This window comes from Anomaloglossus baeobatrachus, chromosome 1 (assembly GCF_048569485.1).
Source record: "Anomaloglossus baeobatrachus isolate aAnoBae1 chromosome 1, aAnoBae1.hap1, whole genome shotgun sequence".
Classification (NCBI taxonomy): Eukaryota; Metazoa; Chordata; class Amphibia; order Anura; family Aromobatidae; genus Anomaloglossus; species Anomaloglossus baeobatrachus.
Genome location: NC_134353.1, coordinates 171,909,314 through 171,931,572, shown reverse-complemented (window position 1 = coordinate 171,931,572; position 22,259 = coordinate 171,909,314).

Here is a 22,259-nt window from a genome sequence, read left to right as displayed (position 1 = left end):
GGACAGCTGCTCAGAAAAGGCTAGCCAGGTAGTCACAGATAGTGCCCCGCACAACACCTTCCCCCAATAAGGTAACAGCAGCCAACCACATTAAAAACCTAGTCACCTCCCGCAGAGCTTAATGGACACACCAGGGTGGTGGAGCCAGGCGGTTGGCCACGCCTGGCTAGGAGGCAGACGGTGGCCTAGCCTGCAGGAGCCGGGAAGATGGCTTGGTGGAACCGTGGTGGACCGGGACAGGGTAGTGGCCCGCCGGTACCGACCCGGGGAACCGACTCAGAAACCGGAGCACAAGGGGGGTACTCAGACCCTGAACGAGGTCCAGAAGCTACTGGGCTGAGTCAAATCTACTGATTGCGGTCTGGACTATAGGTCCTTTCCCAGACAAGTCTTGATTGAAGACAACAGCCCACCGAGGGGGATAGAAAGCCACCGCAAAGGCAGAGAGATCCCACGGGCCAGCGTCTGCGGGCAAACGGACTCCTGCGATATACACAAGCTGAGGAGTGCACTCCCGTTGCTGAAGCATATCACAGAGAGTAGAAGAATAAGGGTTTCCAAGCCGCGCCAATGACTAGCCGATCATGAAGATAGTAGATTAATGTTGCTTTTATTCCATACACAGGTCAACGCGTTTCGGAAGACACAGCTTCCTTCTTCAGGACAGACTGGCAAGAAAACATCAAATCTCTTGCTGAAGCATAGGCAGTCAATACATTTACAACACGGTACAGGAGAAAGGCAAAGACCACCAAACCGGGTGGGGGACCAGACGCAGCCGGCTGCGGCACCGACCACCATCAACTTTGTTTACCATAGACGTGTGTGTCAGTAACTGTGAGTACAACAGTGCCATCCGGCAGCGCGCCGCCCTGCACCGCCCGGCTACTCTCCCCAACGGACCCCGGGGCCATCATCCCTGCCCACGGAGGGGTTAACATCTTGCTGCATCACCATCTCCCCCAGGTGACCCCATAAGTGCAGCGGTGGTGTCTACACCTTCACCACGTCCCGTGGGTAGCATCACGAATTCAAACACGGCTCCGGCCGTACACCTACCTACCTACCCCCTAAGTAGTGCCAGCCCCCTTTCAGAGCGAAGTGACCCCCGGTCAGGAGGTGCTCGAGCCACCCATCAACGAGCCCGGATCCGAGTGGCTTGGCTGCAGCAAGCGCGGGGAGGTAAACATCGACTTTTCTGGCATCACGAACAGGATTGAGCCCATTCACTTAACTGGTGAAGTGCGCCTTGAAGTTGAAGTCACCGGTGATCCGTTGCAAAATTTTCAGAGTCCGCCATATTGTAGCGTGAAGATTCCCGCCAGAGTCTTCTTCCCCGCAGAAAGGGCGCAAAAAGCCAAATCTCCGGCCCCGGGGAACACGGCCGTGCAGCAAAGCGCGCGGTCGAAAAGCGAAACTGCCCAGCAGAAAAAGGGAGTGCCGCGAAAAGACCAAGGGGGAGAAGTGGGAAGATGTCCGCGCCCAACCTCGATGGCGGAGTGGCGGCGCCCGTAGATGCGCCCGGTGTTGGGAATGCGGCGGTGCTTGCTACGGTCGCAGGAGCGGGGGAGGCCGTGGCTCCGACGGTCGCCCAGGTAATGCCAATCTCCTTGCTCTACGTGCCCGGTGCTGTCTGGTTACCCCAGTACGATGGGAAGCCTGATGCTTTGCAGGTGTTCCGGAAGAAAATATGCACGATCCTCGATTTGTATGCCATGACTGGCAAACAGCGTGCAGCGGTAGTCCTGGGGCAGCTGACTGGCGCGGCCGAGCAGGAGGTGGAGACTTGGGCAGACGCGGACCGGGCCTCGGTAACCAACATATTTGATAAATTCCATGCCTTTGAAACCCGCACGGAAGCAGAGTTACGGATGCAGTTTTACCATTGCCGGCAGCGACCAAAGGACAGTATAAGTGACTATGCCTTACGGCTGCAAACAGCCTTACGCACGCTAAAGTGGGTGGACCCCATCAACGAGGCTGATGGCAATAAGATGCCAGTGGAGCAGTTCCTGCAGGGGCTGGGGTCCGCCGAAGATCACAAACAACTGCGGCTGTGGTCTTTGGAGCACGCCGACTTGGACTTTGCAGTGCTAAAGGAACGGGCCATCAAGGCCCTGCAAACATCAGAAGCCGGCACCCCCGACCTGCCATCTTGGCCGGTGGCTACCGCCCCTGTTTTGTTAGCACCCCCCTTGTTGGCCCTGCCAGCCCCTGCTGCAGTCACCGGAGCTCTGGAAGATCCGACATTGCAAGTCCGGCGCCTGAATGAGGACGTCACCCGAATCCTCGCCGCTCTCCAGCTACCGACGAGAGTCAAGCCTGCGGAGAAAATCCAGCTCACCGACAGCCCAGAGGATGTCCCTTGGATGCAGCGGAGGAGGAATAATGACCCACGGTATGGACCGGCTGTCTGCTACAAGTGCAACAAGACCGGCCACTACTCCAGACGTCCGTTAAACGAGCAACCCCTGAGGCCAAGGGCCAATCCTCAGGAGTAGATCCTCAAGGCCCAGCTGATTGGCGGGATCGGTACGTTGGAGGCCGCCCCATCATCTCCCTGGCGGTGGATGGTGTCCCGATCATGGCCCTGCTTGACACTGGATCACAGGTAACAACCATGCCTTACTCGTTCTACCAGCGATATTGGGCTGATAGTGAACTTGCCCCCCCAGACGATGGCCTAACAATCATTGCGGCCAATGGGCTTCCTATGATCCAGGTGGGGTTCAAAAAGGTGACTCTGACTGTGGGACGAACCGAGCTGAGACGTCAAGGGATGATTGTGGTGCTGAATGATTCCAGTGATCGTAACCCAAAAGTGGTCCTAGGGACCAATGTGATTGAGCATTGCATGGTGGAGGTGTTGAGTCTATTGCTACAATTGTCTGCCACTGCGGGAGGGGGTCGGCAGAGGGCACTGCAGCGTGAGATCCGGGCCCTCCTGCAGCGACAGCAGGTGAACATGACAGGTGGAGAGATTGGTGGTGTGTGGGTGAGGGATGCTGCGCCTCTGGTGGTGCTACCGCGGAGTGAGATGATGATTTGGTGCAGGGCAGCAGTAGGACCCCAAGGATGGGATTACCCGGCAATGGTAGAACCCTTGCCTTCAGAGCACTGGCCCACGGTAATGGCAGCCAGGGGGGTGATTGATGTCAAAAAGGGGAGAGTGCCCACGAGAGTGCTGAATTGTGGAGAAGAGGTCAGGCTCCCCCGCTATGCCACCATAGCCAAGTTGTTCACAGTAGATGCATATGCTATTCACGACACAACCCTCACAACCCCTACCCCACGCTCGGGCAGTAACCTTCCACCCGGATAATTAGAGGAATGGTGTTGGGAGTTACATGTCGGTACCGATGCTACACCCATGCACCACAAGGAAGGGGTATACAGGGTAGTACAGGAGTACGGGCAGGTTTTCAGCAAACAGCCGCTAGATTTTGGGAGAGTTAAAGGGGTTCAACACCATATCCCCACCGGTACGCATCCACCTATTAAGGAAAGGTACAGGCCAATTCCACCTGCACACTACCAGTGCGCCAAGGACATGTTGAGGAACATGAAGGAGGCAGGGGTCATCCGGGATAGTTGTAGTCCCTGGGCAGCTCAATTGGTGCTGGTGAGGAAGAAAGATGGTACCATAAAGATATGTGTGGATTACCGGAAGATCAATCAGATAATGCATAAGGATGCCTACCCTCTCCCCCGTATTGAAGAGTCACTAGCTGCGCTGAAGACTGCTAACTATTTCTCTACCCTTGACCTTACTAGCGGCTATTGGCAGGTGGCGGTTGCAAAAGAAGACCGCGATAAGACTGCGTTTGCTACCCCCATGGGACTCTGTGAGTTCAACAGTATGCCGTTCGGGCTGTGCAATGCCCCGGGAACCTTCCAGAGGCTCATGGAGTGCTGTTTGGGGCATCTCAACTTCGAGACTGTTCTGCTGTACTTGGACGACGTGATTGTGTACTCCAAAATGTACGAAGCCTACCTTGAGCACCTGGCAGAGGTGTTTGCGGCCCTCGCCAAATATGGAATGAAGTTAAAACCCTCTAAGTGCCATCTGTTGAAACCTAAAGTGCAGTACCTCGGGTATGTGGTGAGCACAGAGGGCGTAGCCCCAGATCCTGAGAAGATTACCGCTATCAAGAGCTGGCCACAACCAACCACGGTGAAGGAGGGGAGGTAGTTCCTGGGCCTGGTGGGCTACTACCGCCGTTTAATCAAAGGGTACATGAAGAAAGCCACACCTATGCAAGACCTCCTCGTGGGGCAGACCAAAAACGGTAGATCTCCTGGGCCCCCGTTTGTATGTGATGAGAAGCACGAGGAGTCCTCCCAACAGCTGAAGTCGGCCCTGACAGGGGAAGAGATTTTGGCTTATCCTGATTACGGCCTCCCGTTCATCCTCTACACCGATAGCCAGCTCGGAACCAGAGGGGGCGACCGACGGGAAGACCGCGGCCCCCGCCCTGGATGCCGGAGCTGAGACGGCATGTGATCGGTTGCTGCCGGGGACTGCGACATGGTTGCAGAGGAAGCTGGCGCAGTTCTGTATCCAGGTACGGGTCGAGTCAATGCAGCAAGCTCTAGGTTGGAAGCAGGAGATGCAAAAAGATGGTGACTGTGGTGCGGGCGAATGAGAGGCCCACCTCATGGAAGGCACCCGCTGGGAGACAGGGCCCGCTCACGGAGAAACCGGCGAACCCCAGATGTCCCAAATCTCCGTGCCAGCCTTGGGTGTAAGGTGGGCGTACATGGGTGCACAGTTGCACGTCCGCCACTCTTCGCCATCCTCTGCCCATGAAGACGGCAAAAAGTGTTAAAGAAGGTAGCGGTTCCTGGCTACCATATTGCCCGTCCCCGTTGGGACTTTGTTTTGATCCCCGTTAAACACCCCGTTTTACCATGAACAAAGCCGAGAACTTGCAGGCCACCCAATAACTTTTGGGCTTGTAAATAATCCCGGACCACCCTTTCAGGTCCTACAGTCCCCAAGGAGGCTGGTTGGAGGAAGGGCCTGTGGCATGTTGTAGGCCGAGGCCCCATCACCATTTGAACCGGTGACAACCCTCCGGGTCAGGGGTCCCCTGGATGTGGGGCCTCTGAGAGACTGCCGGGTATGGAAATTTGTACCCGGTCCGTTTGGGCAACAACCGGACCTGTTCCTGTTTTCTGGACTGGGGAAAATGGGTGCTGACCTGTTTTTAGAGGCAGCATCAAGGTTCAGGTTTGTTTGGGTGGGCAACTGAAAGGACCCGGTCCCGTCCCGTTCCCAGTTTAATAAAAATGTTTTTATGTTTGCAACGTTTAAAGTAACATGCCTCCCGTAAGGGAAGAAACAAAGTAACCATAATTGTACATACGTTAGTATACTTGTATACCTGTTATATATATATATATTGTATACTGTTACACCACGATGGTGGTCGGACAGCCCGCGGATGGTCTGTGGTTAACCAAGGGGGAGTGTGACACCCTGGACGAGCCAGGTAGTCACAGATAGTGCCCCGCACAACACCTTCCCCCAATAAGGTAACAGCAGCCAACCACATTAAAAACCTATGTGCAAGAAAAGTGTATGCTTTCAACTCACAGTTACAAGCCAGACACCGCTCGCCATTCAGATCCAGCGCACGGAAAGCTCTGCTGCTGAGTGTCCTGAAGTCATATTTGAGAAGGAAAAGAATCCAGCGCGATCCTTGGGGTATATTAAAAAAAATAGTAATTGGATTTTAATATACCCCAAGGATCGCGCTGGATTCTTTTCCTTTTCGAATATGACATTAAAAACCTAGTCACCTCCCGCAGAGCTTAATGGACACACCAGGGGGCAGAGCCAGGCAGTTGGCCACGCCCACCGAGGAGTTCAGAGGACCTGAGGCAGGAAAAGAGCAGAGTTTTTGGTTTGGAGTTGACAGTAGTCAGTCAGTGAGTGTAGTTCAAGTGCAGCAGGCCTGTGGTGACAGGTCTGAAGCGGAGACTGACAGGTGTGAGGGTCATAGCCCGCACACCCTGGCTAGGAGGCAGACGGTGGCCTAGCCTGCAGGAGCTGGGAAGACGGCTCGGTGGAACCGTGGTGGACTGGGACAGGGTAGTGGCCCGCCGGTACCGACCCGGGGAACCGACTCGGAAACCGGAGCACAAGGCCGGTACTCAGACCCTGAACGAGGTCCAGAAGCCACTGGGCCGAGTCAAATCTACTGATTGCGGTCTGGACTATAGGTCCTTTCCCACACAAGTCCTGACTGAAGACAACAGCCCACCAAGGAGGATAGAAAGCCCCCGCAAAGGCAGAGAGATCCCATGGGCCAGTGTCTGCAGGCAAACGGACTCCTCCGACATACACAAAGCCGGGGAGCGGACTCCCATTGCTGAAGCATAGGCAGTCAATATATTTACAACACGGTGCAGGAGAAAGGCAAAGACCACCAAACCGGGTGGGGGACCAGACGCAGCCGGCTGCAGGCACCGACCACCATCAACTTTGTTTACCATAGACATGTGTGTGTGTGTCAGTAACTGTGAGTACAACAGTGCCATCCGGCAGCGCGCCGCCCTGCACCGCCCGGCTACCCTCCCCAGCGGGCCCCGGGGCCATCATCCCTGCCCACGGAGGGGTTAACATCTTGCTGCATCACCATCTTCCCCGGGTGCCCCATAACTGCAGCGGTGGTGTCAGCACCTTCACCACGTCCCGTGGGTGGCGTCACGAACTCAAACACGGCTCCGGCCGTACACCTACCTACCCCCTAAGTAGCGCCAGCCCCCTTTCAGAGCAAAGTGAACCCCGGTCCGGAGGCGCTCGAGCCACCCACCAACGAGCCCGGATCCAAGCGGCTCGGCTGCAGCCGAGCGTGGGGCGGTACACCCAATGTAGCAACAACATGCTTGTGGTCAAGTAGATGCACAAAAGGGTCATCCTTTTCTTGACCACAATACATGGTCCTGGCACCACTGCCAGGTACCTCTGCACAGATCTGCAAACTAGACTTTGCCCTGGGATACAACAAAAACATGGTGGGAGTTTATTTCTCTGATCAAGTCCTCCAGCCTTACAGTGCCATGCGTAAAGTTAAGGTATGGAAGAAGCTGATCGTGCACCATAAGCACTATATAATGCTTTCATGCTATCACGATGAGCAGGCCAGAAGAGTGCTGTACTTCAGGTCAAGGAGGTAGTGATCAAGGCTCTGATGATTGGAAATCAGAAAGGAGTGGGCCCCAATACCTCAAGAACTGAAGGTGCTTGTGTTGTACCAGGGCAACATTTCCCAGGTGAGGTCCCTCAAACAGCTGGAAAAGAAAAGTCACAAAGAAAGTGCAGAGAGTGTTACAGGAGATGGATAAGGAAGGACACCATTTGACAATGCAACTCCTGCCCCAGTAAACCTGGACTGTGTAGAAAAAAATATTTCAAAGTCGACCACACATCCATGGACTACTAAATTCACATATGCTAACCTGACATTCCCTACACGACTCACACATGCCAACTTGACATACTCTACACAACTCACAAATGCTAACCTGACATACACTACACAACTCACACATGCCAATGTGACGTATCCTACACAACTCACACATGCCAACCTGATGTACTCTACATGACTCACACAAGCCAACGTGATGTACCCTACACAACTCACACATGCCAACCTGATGTTCTCTACACAACTCACACATGCCAACGTGACGTACCCTACATATCTCACACATGCCAGGCTGATGTACTCTACACACTCACACAAGCCCACCTGACATATTCTACACAAATCACAGAAGCCACCATATTATAAAATTCACATACCAGGTCTCTACTCCAAAACATAACTCTTTGATTTCCGAATCCTGCTATGCACCAAAACAGTAGTTTCCTACCACATATGGGTTATCAGAATACTCAGGAAAAATTGCACAACAAATTGTGGGTCTATTTTATCCTTTTGTCTTTATGAAAATTCAAAAATTGAGGCTGAAAAAAATTTTTGGGGAAAAAAATGTATTTTTTTCATTTTCACAGCTCAATGTTATAAAATTCTATGAAGCACCTGGGGTTCAAAGTGCTAACCCCACATCTAGATAATTCAATGGGATATCTTGTATTTAAAATGTGGTCACTTGTTTCTACTGTTTAGGCACATCAGAGGGTCTCCAAACAAGACATGTGTCACCTACGGATTCCAGACAATTTTTCATACAAAAAGTGAAATGATGCTTCCATCCCTTCAAAGTGCTCATCACACATCTAGATAAATTCCTTGAGAGTTCCAGTTTCCAAAATGCGGTAATTTGTGAGGGGTTTCCACTGTTTAGGCACATCTAGGGCTCTCCAAAAGCTACATGGTGCAAGATAACAATGCCAGACAATTTTCAGTTCAAAAAGTCAAATGATGCTTCTTCCTTGCCATACACCCAAATAGTGCTTTTCCAGCAGATATAGGGTATCAGCGTACTCAGAAGAAATTGCACAACAAATTGCATGGTACAATTTCTTCATTTAACCGTGTGAAAATGCAATATTTGAGGCTAAAGCAACATTTCTGTTGGAAAAACTAAAATTTTCATTTTTTCCTTCCACATTGCTTTAGTTCCTGTGAAGCACCTGAAGGGTTAAAAATTTTGCTGTATGTGGTTTTTAGGAATGCAGTTTTATAATGGTGTCACTTTGGGGTATTTTGGGGGTTTGTCCCTAAAAAAACTGTTTTTGTGAATTTTGCTGGAAAAATTAGAAATTGCTGATAAAAATTTTGTTTAAAATATTCTGCTTACGTACAGTAGACATGTGATATAATACCAGCAAATGAGACAGCTACATGGATGAAATTGTGCTGCACTCCTTCCTCAAAATTCATGACATTATAACCAAATTGTCTCTCCAGGACTGGAAACAAACTCTAGCGCAGCGCCACCTATTGGAAGTAGCGATCCTAAAAGTTAAATGTGGATTTTTAACAATCCTTTACATATAACTTAGGATATATAAGCCAGATCAGAATCCCAATTTTCAGACACGGTGTTTCGGGGTGCTTGCCCCTCGTCAGTGCAAAGTATGGGGTGTCTGATCTGGCTCATGAGAAAGCTATGTGGGGAACACGGGGGAACACTATTCTCCTTATGGAGACTTTGCAAGCAAGTCTGGCTGCTTTCAAGTAAGGGGACTTATAGCTGCCACGCCCCTCTGCAAAATATTCAAATTGTTTCTCCAGGACTGGAGACAAACTCTAGCGCAGAGCCACCTATTGGAAGTAGCGATCCTAAAAGTTAAATGTAGATTTTTAACAATCCTTTACATATAACTTAGGATATATATGCCAGATCAGAATCCCAATTTGCAGACACGGTGTTTCGGGGTGCTGGAAAGCAGCCAGACTGGCTTGCAAAGTCTCCATAAGGAGAATAGTGTTCCCCCGTGTTCCCCACATAGCTTTCTCATGAGCCAGATCAGACACCCCATACTTTACACTGATGAGGGGCAAGGACCCCGAAGCACCGTGTCTGCAAATTGGGATTCTGATCTGGCATATATATCCTAAGTTATATGTAAAGGATTGTGAAAAATCCACATTTAACTTTTAGGATCGCTACTTCCAATAGGTGGCGCTGCGCTAGAGTTTGTCTCCAGTCCTGGAGAGACAATTTGACATTATAACAGCAGCTATAGATGGTTCATTTAATACATGTATTTTAATAGTAATTCTAAAATAAACAAATCAAATATTTAATAAAGTGCAAAAAGTGACTAAAGGTTCAAAATATAAGTCCCAAAGGACACCAATTGATCATCAAAGCTTAGGTGTAGATATTCCCCAATGAACCAAATCAATAAACCACTGGGCAATAATCAGTAATTATCAAAGACATAAATGTTGTCAGCAGACAATCAATCCACCAGAACACACAACATTATGCCAACCTTAAATCACCAGTGAAAGATCAATATTTATAAAGAATATTAAAGTTGAGTAGAGACAGAGACCCTGATTCCAGCAATGTGTCACTTACAGAGCTGTGTGCTGCCATTTTGATAAAATCAATGTTTTCTCTGCTGCAGATGTAGCAGTTATAATGAGCTGATGAATATGGTGGACTATCTGGCAGCATGCCAAGTAATCCTCTAATGATAATCTACTGCTAATTAACCCCTTCATGACAATGGGCCATACGTGTATGTCCTATTTTTACGTGAGTTAATAACAAGGGATTTACCAGTACATCCCAAAAATTGTGCGGTTACAGGGGGCTGTGAACCCGCGATAGCGACCGGGCACTCGGCTTTCCTGACAGAAGAGTCTCTGCTTGTTAACCCCCTAATTAAGGTGATCAATACTGATCACGACACTTAGGGGATTTAGAGAGGGATTGCGTTACCTGTCCCCACTAATCTGGATTGGATCGTTGCTGAGGTTCCAGGTTCCTGACTCCTCTGAGAGAATGTGTGATCATTCCTGCTGTGTGATCACACTCTCTCTCACTGCATCACTGACAGCTGCGATGTTCTGCAGTGATTGAGCATTGCCGAACATTGCAGCTACGATCAGAGCACAGGGGTGATGTCCCATAATGGGACGTAGTGAAATAGTAAAAAAAAAGTTTAAATAATAGGTGGCGCTGTGCTAGAGTTTGTCTCCTTTACTGGAGAGACAATTTGAATATTTCTTAGAGGGGCGTGGCAGCTATAAGTCCCCTTACCTGGCAGCCAGACTGGCTTGCAAAGTCTCCTTAAGGAGAATAGTGTTCCCCCGTGGTCCCCACATAGCTTTCTCATGAGCCAGATTAAACACCCCCATACTTTGCACTGACGAGGGGCAAGCACCCTGAAACACCGTGTCTGCAAATTGGGATTCTGATCTGGCTTATATATCCTGAGTCATATTGCAAAGGATTGTTGAAAATCCACTTGTCACTTTTAGGATCGCTACTTCCAATAGGTGGCGCTGTGCTAGAGTTTGTCTCCTTTACTGGAGAGACAATTTGAATATTTCTTAGAGGGGTGTGGCAGCTATAAGTCCCCTTACCTGGCAGCCAGACTGGCTTGCAAAGTCTCCTTAAGGAGAATAGTGTTCCCCCGTGGTCCCCACATAGCTTTCTCATGAGCCAGATCAGACACCCCCATACTTTGCACTGACGAGGGGCAAGCACCCCAAAACACCGTGTCTGCAAATTGGGATTCTGATCTGGCTTATATATCCTGAGTCATATTGCAAAGGATTGTTGAAAATCCACTTGTGACTTTTAGGATCGCTACTTCCAATAGGTGGCGCTGTGCTAAAGTTTATCTCCTTTACTGGAGAGACAATTTGAATATTTCTTAGAGGGGCGTGGCAGCTATAAGTCCCCTTACCTGGAAGCCAGACTGGCTTGCAAAGTCTCCTTAAGGAGAATAGTGTTCTCCCGTGGTCCCCACATTGCTTTCTCATGAGCCAGATCAGCCACCCCCATACTTTGCACTGACGAGGGGCAAGCACCCCGAAACACCGTGTCTGCAAATTGGGATTCTGATCTGGCTTATATATCCTGAGTCATATTGCAAAGGATTGTTGAAAATCTACTTGTGACTTTTAGGATCGCTACTTCCAATAGGTGGCGCTGTGCTAGAGTTTGTCTCCTTTACTGGAGAGACAATTTGAATATTTCTTAGAGGGGTGTGGCAGCTATAAGTCCCCTTACCTGGCAGCCAGACTGGCTTGCAAAGTCTCCTTAAGGAGAATAGTGTTCCCCCGTGGTCCCCACATAGCTTTCTCATGAGCCAGATCAGACACCCCCATACTTTGCACTGACGAGGGGCAAGCACCCCGAAACACAGTGTCTGCAAATTGGGATTCTGATCTGGCTTATATATCCTGAGTCATATTGCAAAGGATTGTTGAAAATCCACTTGTGACTTTTAGGATCGCTACTTCCAATAGGTGGCGCTGTGCTAGAGTTTGTCTCCTTTACTGGAGAGACAATTTGAATATTTCTTAGAGGGGCGTGGCAGCTATAAGTTCCCTTACCTGGCAGCCAGACTGGCTTGCAAAGTCTCCTTAAGGAGAATAGTGTTCCCCCGTGGTCCCCACATAGCTTTCTCATGAGCCAGATCAGACACCCCCATACTTTGCACTGATGAGGGGCAAGCACCCCGAAACACCGTGTCTGCAAATTGGGAGTCTGATCTGGCTTATATATCCTGAGTCATATTGCAAAGGATTGTTGAAAATCCACTTGTGACTTTTAGGATCGCTACTTCCAATAGGTGGCGCTGTGCTAGAGTTTTTCTCCTTTACTGGAGAGACAATTTAAATATTTCTTAGAGGGGCGTGGCAGCTATAAGTCCCCTTACCTGGCAGCCAGACTGGCTTGCAAAGTCTCCTTAAGGAGAATAGTGTTCCCCCGTGGTCCCCACATAGCTTTCTCATGAGCCAGATCACACACCCCCATACTTTGCACTGACGAGGGGCAAGCACCCCGAAACACCGTGTCTGCAAATTGGGATTCTGATCTGCCTTATATATCCTGAGTCATATTGCAAAGGATTGTTGAAAATCCACTTGTGACTTTTAGGATCGCTACTTCCAATAGGTGGCGCTGTGCTAGAGTTTGTCTCCTTTACTGGAGAGACAATTTGAATATTTCTTAGAGGGGCGTGGCACCTATAAGTCCCCTTACCTGGCAGCCAGACTGGCTTGCAAAGTCTCCTTAAGGAGAATAGTGTTCCCCCATGGTCCCCACATAGCTTTCTCATGAGCCAGATCAGACACCCCCCATACTTTGCACTGACGAGGGGCAAGCACCCCTAAACACCGTGTCTGCAAATTGGGATTCTGATCTGGCTTATATATCCTGAGTCATATTGCAAAGGATTGTTGAAAATCCACTTGTGACTTTTAAGATCGCTACTTCCAATAGATGGCGCTGTGCTAGAGTTTGTCTCCTTTACTGGAAAGACAATTTGAATATTTCTTAGAGGGGCGTGGCAGCTATAAGTCCCCTTACCTGGCAGCCAGACTGGCTTGCAAAGTCTCCTTAAGGAGAATAGTGTTCCCCCGTGGTCCCCACATAGCTTTCTCATGAGCCAGATCAGACACCCCCATACTTTGCACTGACGAGGGGCAAGCACTCCGAAACACCGTGTCTGCAAATTGGGATTCTGATCTGGCTTATATATCCTGAGTCATATTGCAAAGGATTGTTGAAAATCCACTTGTGACTTTTAGGATCGCTACTTCCAATAGGTGGCGCTGTGCTAGAGTTTGTCTCCTTTACAGGAGAGACAATTTGAATATTTCTTAGAGGGGCGTGGCAGCTATAAGTCCCCTTACCTGGCAGCCAGACTGGCTTGCAAAGTCTCCTTAAGGAGAATAGCGTTCCCCCGTGGTCCCCACATAGCTTTCTCATGAGCCAGATCAGACACCCCCATACTTTGCACTGACGAGGGGCAAGCACCCCGAAACACTGTGTCTGCAAATTGAGATTCTGATCTGGCTTATATATCCTGAGTCATATTGCAAAGGATTGTTGAAAATCCACTTGTGACTTTTAGGATCGCTACTTCCAATAGGTGGCGCTGTGCTAGAGTTTGTCTCCTTTACTGGAGAGACAATTTGAATATTTCTTAGAGGGGTGTGGCAGCTATAAGTCCCCTTACCTGGCAGCCAGACTGGCTTGCAAAGTCTCCTTAAGGAGAATAGTGTTCCCCCGTGGTCCCCACATATCTTTCTCATGAGCCAGATCAGACACCCCCATACTTTGCACTGACGAGGGGCAAGCACCACGAAACACCGTGTCTGCAAATTGGGATTCTGATCTGGCTTATATATCCTGAGTCATATTGCAAAGGATTGTTGAAAATCCACTTGTGACTTTTAGGATCGCTACTTCCAATAGGTGGCGCTGTGCTAGAGTTTGTCTCCTTTACTGGAGAGACAATTTGAATATTTCTTAGAGGGGCGTGGCAGCTATAAGTCCCCTTACCTGGCAGCCAGACTGGCTTGCAAAGTCTCCTTAAGGAGAATAGTGTTCCCCCGTGGTCCCCACATAGCTTTATCATGAGCCAGATCAGACACCCCCATACTTTGCACTGACGAGGGGCAAGCACCCCGAAACACCGTGTCTGCAAATTGGGATTCTGATCTGGCTTATATATCCTGAGTCATATTGCAAAGGATTGTTGAAAATCCACTTGTGACTTTTAGGATCGCTACTTACAATAGGTGGCGCTGTGCTAGAGTTTGTCTCCTTTACTGGAGAGACAATTTGAATATTTCTTAGAGGGGCGTGGCAGCTATAAGTCCCCTTACCTGGCAGCCAGACTGGCTTGCAAAGTCTCCTTAAGGAGAATAGTGTTCCCCCGTGGTCCCCACATAGCTTTCTCATGAGCCAGATCAGACACCCCCATACTTTGCACTGACGAGGGGCAAGCACCCCGAAACACCGTGTCTGCAAATTGCAATTCTGATCTGGCTTATATATCCTGAGTCATATTGCAAAAGAATTGTTGAAAATCCACTTGTGACTTTTAGGATCGCTACTTCCAATAGGTGGCGCTGTGCTAGAGTTTGTCTCCTTTACTGTAAAGACAATTTGTATATTTCTTAGAGGGGCGTGGCAGCTATAAGTCCCCTTACCTGGCAGCCAGACTGGCTTGCAAAGTCTCCTTAAGGAGAATAGTGTTCCCCCGTGGTCCCCACATAGCTTTCTCATGAGCCAGATCAGACACCCCCATACTTTGCACTGACGAGGGGCAAGCACCCCGAAACACCGTGTCTGCCAATTGGGATTCTGATCTGGCTTATATATCCTGAGTCATATTGCAAAGGATTGTTGAAAATCCACTTGTGACTCTTAGGATCGCTACTTCCAATAGGTGGCGCTGTGCTAGAGTTTGTCTCCTTTACTGGAGAGACAATTTGAATATTTCTTAGAGGGGTGTGGCAGCTATAAGTCCCCTTACCTGGCAGCCAGACTGGCTTGCAAAGTCTCCTTAAGGAGAATAGTGTTCCCCCGTGGTCCCCACATAGCTTTTTCATGAGCCAGATCAGACACCCCCATACTTTGCACTGACGAGGGGCAAGCACCCCGAAACACAGTGTCTGCAAATTGGGATTCTGATCTGGCTTATATATCCTGAGTCATATTGCAAAGGATTGTTGAAAATCCACTTGTGACTTTTAGGATCGCTACTTCCAATAGGTGGCGCTGTGCTAGAGTTTGTCTCCTTTACTGGAGAGACAATTTGAATATTTCTTAGAGGGGCGTGGCAGCTATAAGTCCCCTTACCTGGCAGCCAGACTGGCTTGCAAAGTCTCCTTAAGGAGAATAGTGTTCCCCCGTGGTCCCCACATAGCTTTCTCATGAGCCAGATCAGACACCCCCATACTTTGCACTGACGAGGGGCAAGCACCCCTGAAACACCGTGTCTGCAAATTGGGATTCTGATCTGGCTTATATATCCTGAGTCATATTGCAAAGGATTGTTGAAAATCCACTTGTGACTTTTAGGATCGCTGCTTCCAATAGGTGGTGCTGTGCTAGAGTTTGTCTCCTTTACTGGAGAGACAATTTGAATATTTCTTAGAGGGGCGTGGCAGCTATAAGTTCCCTTACCTGGCAGCCAGACTGGCTTGCAAAGTCTCCTTAAGGAGAGTAGTGTTCCCCCGTGGTCCCCACATAGCTTTCTCATGAGCCAGATCAGACACCCCCATACTTTGCACTGATGAGGGGCAAGCACCCCGAAACACCGTGTCTGCAAATTGGGATTCTGATCTGGCTTATATATCCTGAGTCATATTGCAAAGGATTGTTGAAAATCCACTTGTGACTTTTAGGATCGCTACTTCCAATAGGTGGCGCTGTGCTAGAGTTTGTCTCCTTTACTGGAGAGACAATTTAAATATTTCTTAGAGGGGCGTGGCAGCTATAAGTCCCCTTACCTGGCAGCCAGACTGGCTTGCAAAGTCTCCTTAAGGAGAATAGTGTTCCCCCGTGGTCCCCACATAGCTTTCTCATGAGCCAGATCACACACCCCCATACTTTGCACTGACGAGGGGCAAGCACCCCGAAACACCGTGTCTGCAAATTGGGATTCTGATCTGCCTTATATATCCTGAGTCATATTGCAAAGGATTGTTGAAAATCCACTTGTGACTTTTAGGATCGCTACTTCCAATAGGTGGCGCTGTGCTAGAGTTTGTCTCCTTTACTGGAGAGACAATTTGAATATTTCTTAGAGGGGCGTGGCAGCTATAAGTCCCCTTACCTGGCAGCCAGACTGGCTTGCAAAGTCTCCTTAAGGAGAATAGTGTTCCCCCATGGTCCCCACATAGCTTTCTCATGAGCCAGATCAGACACCCCCCATACTTTGCACTGACGAGGGGCAAGCACCCCGAAACACCGTGTCTGCAAATTGGGATTCTGATCTGGCTTATATATCCTGAGTCATATTGCAAAGGATTGTTGAAAATCCACTTGTGACTTTTAGGATCGCTACTTCCAATAGGTGGCGCTGTGCTAGAGTTTGTCTTCTTTACTGGAAAGACAATTTGAATATTTCTTAGAGGGGCATGGCAGCTATAAGTCCCCTTACCTGGTAGCCAGACTGGCTTGCAAAGTCTCCTTAAGGAGAATAGTGTTCCCCCGTGGTCCCCACATAGCTTTCTCATGAGCCAGATCAGACACCCCCATACTTTGCACTGACGAGGGGCAAGCACCCCGAAACACCGTGTCTGCAAATTGGGATTCTGATCTGGCTTATATATCCTGAGTCATATTGCAAAGGATTGTTGAAAATCCACTTGTGACTTTTAGGATCGCTACTTCCAATAGGTGGCGCTGTGCTAGAGTTTGTCTCCTTTACTGGAGAGACAATTTGAATATTTCTTAGAGGGGCGTGGCAGCTATAAGTCCCCTTACCTGGCAGCCAGACTGGCTTGCAAAGTCTCCTTAAGGAGAATAGTGTTCCCCCGTGGTCCTCACATACCTTTCTCATGAGCCAGATCAGACACCCCCATACTTTGCACTGACGAGGGGCAAGCACCCTGAAACACCGTGTCTGCAAATTGGGATTCTGATCTGGCTTATATATCCTGAGTCATATTGCAAAGGATTGTTGAAAATCCACTTGTGACTTTTAGGATCGCTACTTCCAATAGGTGGTGCTGTGCTAGAGTTTGTCTCCTTTACTGGAGAGACAATTTGAATATTTCTTAGAGGGGTGTGGCAGCTATAAGTCCCCTTACCTGGCAGCCAGACTGGCTTGCAAAGTCTCCTTAAGGAGAATAGTGTTCCCCCGTGGTCCCCACATAGCTTTCTCATGAGCCAGATCAGACACCCCCATACTTTGCACTGACGAGGGGCAAGCACCCCAAAACACAGTGTCTGCAAATTGGGATTCTGATCTGGCTTATATATCCTGAGTCATATTGCAAAGGATTGTTGAAAATCCACTTGTGACTTTTAGGATCGCTACTTCCAATAGGTGGCGCTGTGCTAGAGTTTGTCTCCTTTACTGGAGAGACAATTTGAATATTTCTTAGAGGGGCGTGGCAGCTATAAGTCCCCTTACCTGGCAGCCAGACTGGCTTGCAAAGTCTCCTTAAGGAGAATAGTGTTCCCCCGTGGTCCCCACATAGCTTTCTCATGAGCCAGATCAGACACCCCCATACTTTGCACTGACGAGGGGCAAGCACCCCTGAAACACCGTGTCTGCAAATTGGGATTCTGATCTGGCTTATATATCCTGAGTCATATTGCAAAGGATTGTTGAAAATCCACTTGTGACTTTTAGGATCGCTGCTTCCAATAGGTGGTGCTGTGCTAGAGTTTGTCTCCTTTACTGGAGAGACAATTTGAATATTTCTTAGAGGGGCGTGGCAGCTATAAGTTCCCTTACCTGGCAGCCAGACTGGCTTGCAAAGTCTCCTTAAGGAGAGTAGTGTTCCCCCGTGGTCCCCACATAGCTTTCTCATGAGCCAGATCAGACACCCCCATACTTTGCACTGATGAGGGGCAAGCACCCCGAAACACCGTGTCTGCAAATTGGGATTCTGATCTGGCTTATATATCCTGAGTCATATTGCAAAGGATTGTTGAAAATCCACTTGTGACTTTTAGGATCGCTACTTCCAATAGGTGGCGCTGTGCTAGAGTTTGTCTCCTTTACTGGAGAGACAATTTAAATATTTCTTAGAGGGGCGTGGCAGCTATAAGTCCCCTTACCTGGCAGCCAGACTGGCTTGCAAAGTCTCCTTAAGGAGAATAGTGTTCCCCCGTGGTCCCCACATAGCTTTCTCATGAGCCAGATCACACACCCCCATACTTTGCACTGACGAGGGGCAAGCACCCCGAAACACCGTGTCTGCAAATTGGGATTCTGATCTGCCTTATATATCCTGAGTCATATTGCAAAGGATTGTTGAAAATCCACTTGTGACTTTTAGGATCGCTACTTCCAATAGGTGGCGCTGTGCTAGAGTTTGTCTCCTTTACTGGAGAGACAATTTGAATATTTCTTAGAGGGGCGTGGCAGCTATAAGTCCCCTTACCTGGCAGCCAGACTGGCTTGCAAAGTCTCCTTAAGGAGAATAGTGTTCCCCCATGGTCCCCACATAGCTTTCTCATGAGCCAGATCAGACACCCCCCATACTTTGCACTGACGAGGGGCAAGCACCCCGAAACACCGTGTCTGCAAATTGGGATTCTGATCTGGCTTATATATCCTGAGTCATATTGCAAAGGATTGTTGAAAATCCACTTGTGACTTTTAGGATCGCTACTTCCAATAGGTGGCGCTGTGCTAGAGTTTGTCTTCTTTACTGGAAAGACAATTTGAATATTTCTTAGAGGGGCATGGCAGCTATAAGTCCCCTTACCTGGTAGCCAGACTGGCTTGCAAAGTCTCCTTAAGGAGAATAGTGTTCCCCCGTGGTCCCCACATAGCTTTCTCGTGAGCCAGATCAGACACCCCCATACTTTGCACTGACGAGGGGCAAGCACCCCGAAACACCGTGTCTGCAAATTGGGATTCTGATCTGGCTTATATATCCTGAGTCATATTGCAAAGGATTGTTGAAAATCCACTTGTGACTTTTAGGATCGCTACTTCCAATAGGTGGCGCTGTGCTAGAGTTTGTCTCCTTTACTGGAGAGACAATTTGAATATTTCTTAGAGGGGCGTGGCAGCTATAAGTCCCCTTACCTGGCAGCCAGACTGGCTTGCAAAGTCTCCTTAAGGAGAATAGTGTTCCCCCGTGGTCCTCACATAGCTTTCTCATGAGCCAGATCAGACACCCCCCATACTTTGCACTGACGAGGGGCAAGCACCCCGAAACACCGTGTCTGCAAATTGAGATTCTGATCTGGCTTATATATCCTGAGTCATATTGCAAAGGATTGTTGAAAATCTACTTGTGACTTTTAGGATCGCTACTTCCAATAGGTGGCGCTGTGCTAGAGTTTGTCTCCTTTACTGGAGAGACAATTTGAATATTTCTTAGAGGGGCGTGGCAGCTATAAGTCCCCTTACCTGGCAGCCAGACTGGCTTGCAAAGTCTCCTTAAGGAGAATAGTGTTCCCCCGTGGTCCCCACATAGCTTTCTCAGGAGCCAGATCAGACACCCCCATACTTTGCACTGACGAAGGGCAAGCACCCCGAAACACCGTGTCTGCAAATTGGGATTCTGATCTGGCTTATATATCCTGAGTCATATTGCAAAGGATTGTTGAAAATCCACTTGTGACTTTTAGGATCGCTACTTCCAATAGGTGGCGCTGTGCTAGAGTTTGTCTCCTTTACTGGAGAGACAATTTGAATATTTCTTAGAGGGGCGTGGCAGCTATAAGTTCCCTTACCTGGCAGCCAGACTGGCTTGCAAAGTCTCCTTAAGGAGAATAGTGTTCCCCCGTGGTCCCCACATAGCTTTCTCATGAGCCACATCAGACACCCCCATACTTTGCACTGATGAGGGGCAAGCACCCCGAAACACCGTGTCTGCAAATTGGGATTCTGATCTGGCTTATATATCCTGAGTCATATTGCAAAGGATTGTTGAAAATCCACTTGTGACTTTTAGGATCGCTACTTCCAATAGGTGGCGCTGTGCTAGAGTTTGTCTCCTTTACTGGAGAGACAATTTAAATATTTCTTAGAGGGGCGTGGCAGCTATAAGTCCCCTTACCTGGCAGCCAGACTGGCTTGCAAAGTCTCCTTAAGGAGAATAGTGTTCCCCCGTGGTCCCCACATAGCTTTCTCATGAGCCAGATCACACACCCCCATACTTTGCACTGACGAGGGGCAAGCACCCCGAAACACCGTGTCTGCAAATTGGGATTCTGATCTGCCTTATATATCCTGAGTCATATTGCAAAGGATTGTTGAAAATCCACTTGTGACTTTTAGGATCGCTACTTCCAATAGGTGGCGCTGTGCTAGAGTTTGTCTCCTTTACTGGAGAGACAATTTGAATATTTCTTAGAGGGGCGTGGCAGCTATAAGTCCCCTTACCTGGCAGCCAGACTGGCTTGCAAAGTCTCCTTAAGGAGAATAGTGTTCCCCCATGGTCCCCACATAGCTTTCTCATGAGCCAAATCAGACACCCCCCATACTTTGCACTGACGAGGGGCAAGCACCCCGAAACACCGTGTCTGCAAATTGGGATTCTGATCTGGCTTATATATCCTGAGTCATATTGCAAAGGATTGTTGAAAATCCACTTGTGACTTTTAGGATCGCTACTTCCAATAGGTGGCGCTGTGCTAGAGTTTGTCTCCTTTACTGGAAAGACAATTTGAATATTTCTTAGAGGGGCGTGGCAGCTATAAGTCCCCTTACCTGGCAGCCAGACTGGCTTGCAAAGTCTCCTTAAGGAGAATAGTGTTCCCCCGTGGTCCCCACATAGCTTTCTCATGAGCCAGATCAGACACCCCCATACTTTGCACTGACGAGGGGCAAGCACCCCGAAACACCGTGTCTGCAAATTGGGATTCTGATCTGGCTTATATATCCTGAGTCATATTGCAAAGGATTGTTGAAAATCCACTTGTGACTTTTAGGATCGCTACTTCCAATAGGTGGCGCTGTGCTAGAGTTTGTCTCCTTTACTGGAGAGACAATTTAAATAAAGTAAAAATATTGAAAAAAATAAAGAACAAATATATAAAAAAATTCTAATATAGTTATATTTGTGTAAAAAAAAAATATAAACAAAAGAAAAACACATATTTGGTATTGCTGCGTCCATAACAACCCAAGCATTAAAACTGTGACTCTAGTTAACCCCTTCAGTGAACACTTTAAAAAAAGATAAAAAAACGTAGCAAAAACTGTCTTTTCAACACACAGCTGACCAAAAAAGAGGACTTAAACGCGATCAAAAAGTTATGTATGAAAAAAATGGTACCACTGAAAATATCATCTTGTTACTCAAAAAACAAACCACGATACATATAAAGCTGTTTTATCACTTTTACAGCACGGTGAATGGTGTAAAAAAAAAAAAAAAACTATTCCTGAGTTGTTGTTTCTTCTTGATATTGCCTCACAAAAAGTGAAATTGAAAGCGATCAAAAATTATTATGTAACCAAAAATGATACAAATAAAAACTTCAACTCATCCCTCACAAAACAAGCCCTCACATGACTCATAAAAAACTATAGCCTTCAAAATCCGGTGATGAAAAAAAACTTTATTTTATAAAAAGTTTTTTTTCAGTGTGATAGTTGCAAAACCTAAAAAAAGATATAAACCTGGTATCGCTGACCGAGGAATAAAGCCGCCTAATCACCTATACCATGAGGTGAACGGAGTAAAAAATAAATAAAGCCAATTCTTCAACTGCTATTGATTTGTTCACTCTGTCTCTAAAAGATCGCAGTACATAACAGCTCCTAAATATCCTGCACTCTGCACTTGCACTGGGATTATGTGTAAGGGTGCATGCTCATGATGAGGAATCGCAGCACATTGGACACAGCATTTTTTGAATTGTGTCCAAACCCCTGCGTTGTGAAGTACAAGCACAGTGGATGGATTTATGCCCACTGTGCTTCTATTCTCTGCAGCGTAAACTGACTTGCAGCGTGGCTTCGCTAGATGCAGCATATCAATTTATGTTATGGTGATGTGAGTGTCTTCAGCTGGGAAACCAGAGTCTGCTGCCTCATTAGTGAACATCGTAGGTTTCACCTGAATAACGTACTTCAGAGATGTAGATGGAAACCTCGATGCAAGTGCTCAGCATAGAGCACAAGATAAATGTGAACTGATCCAAAATAATCT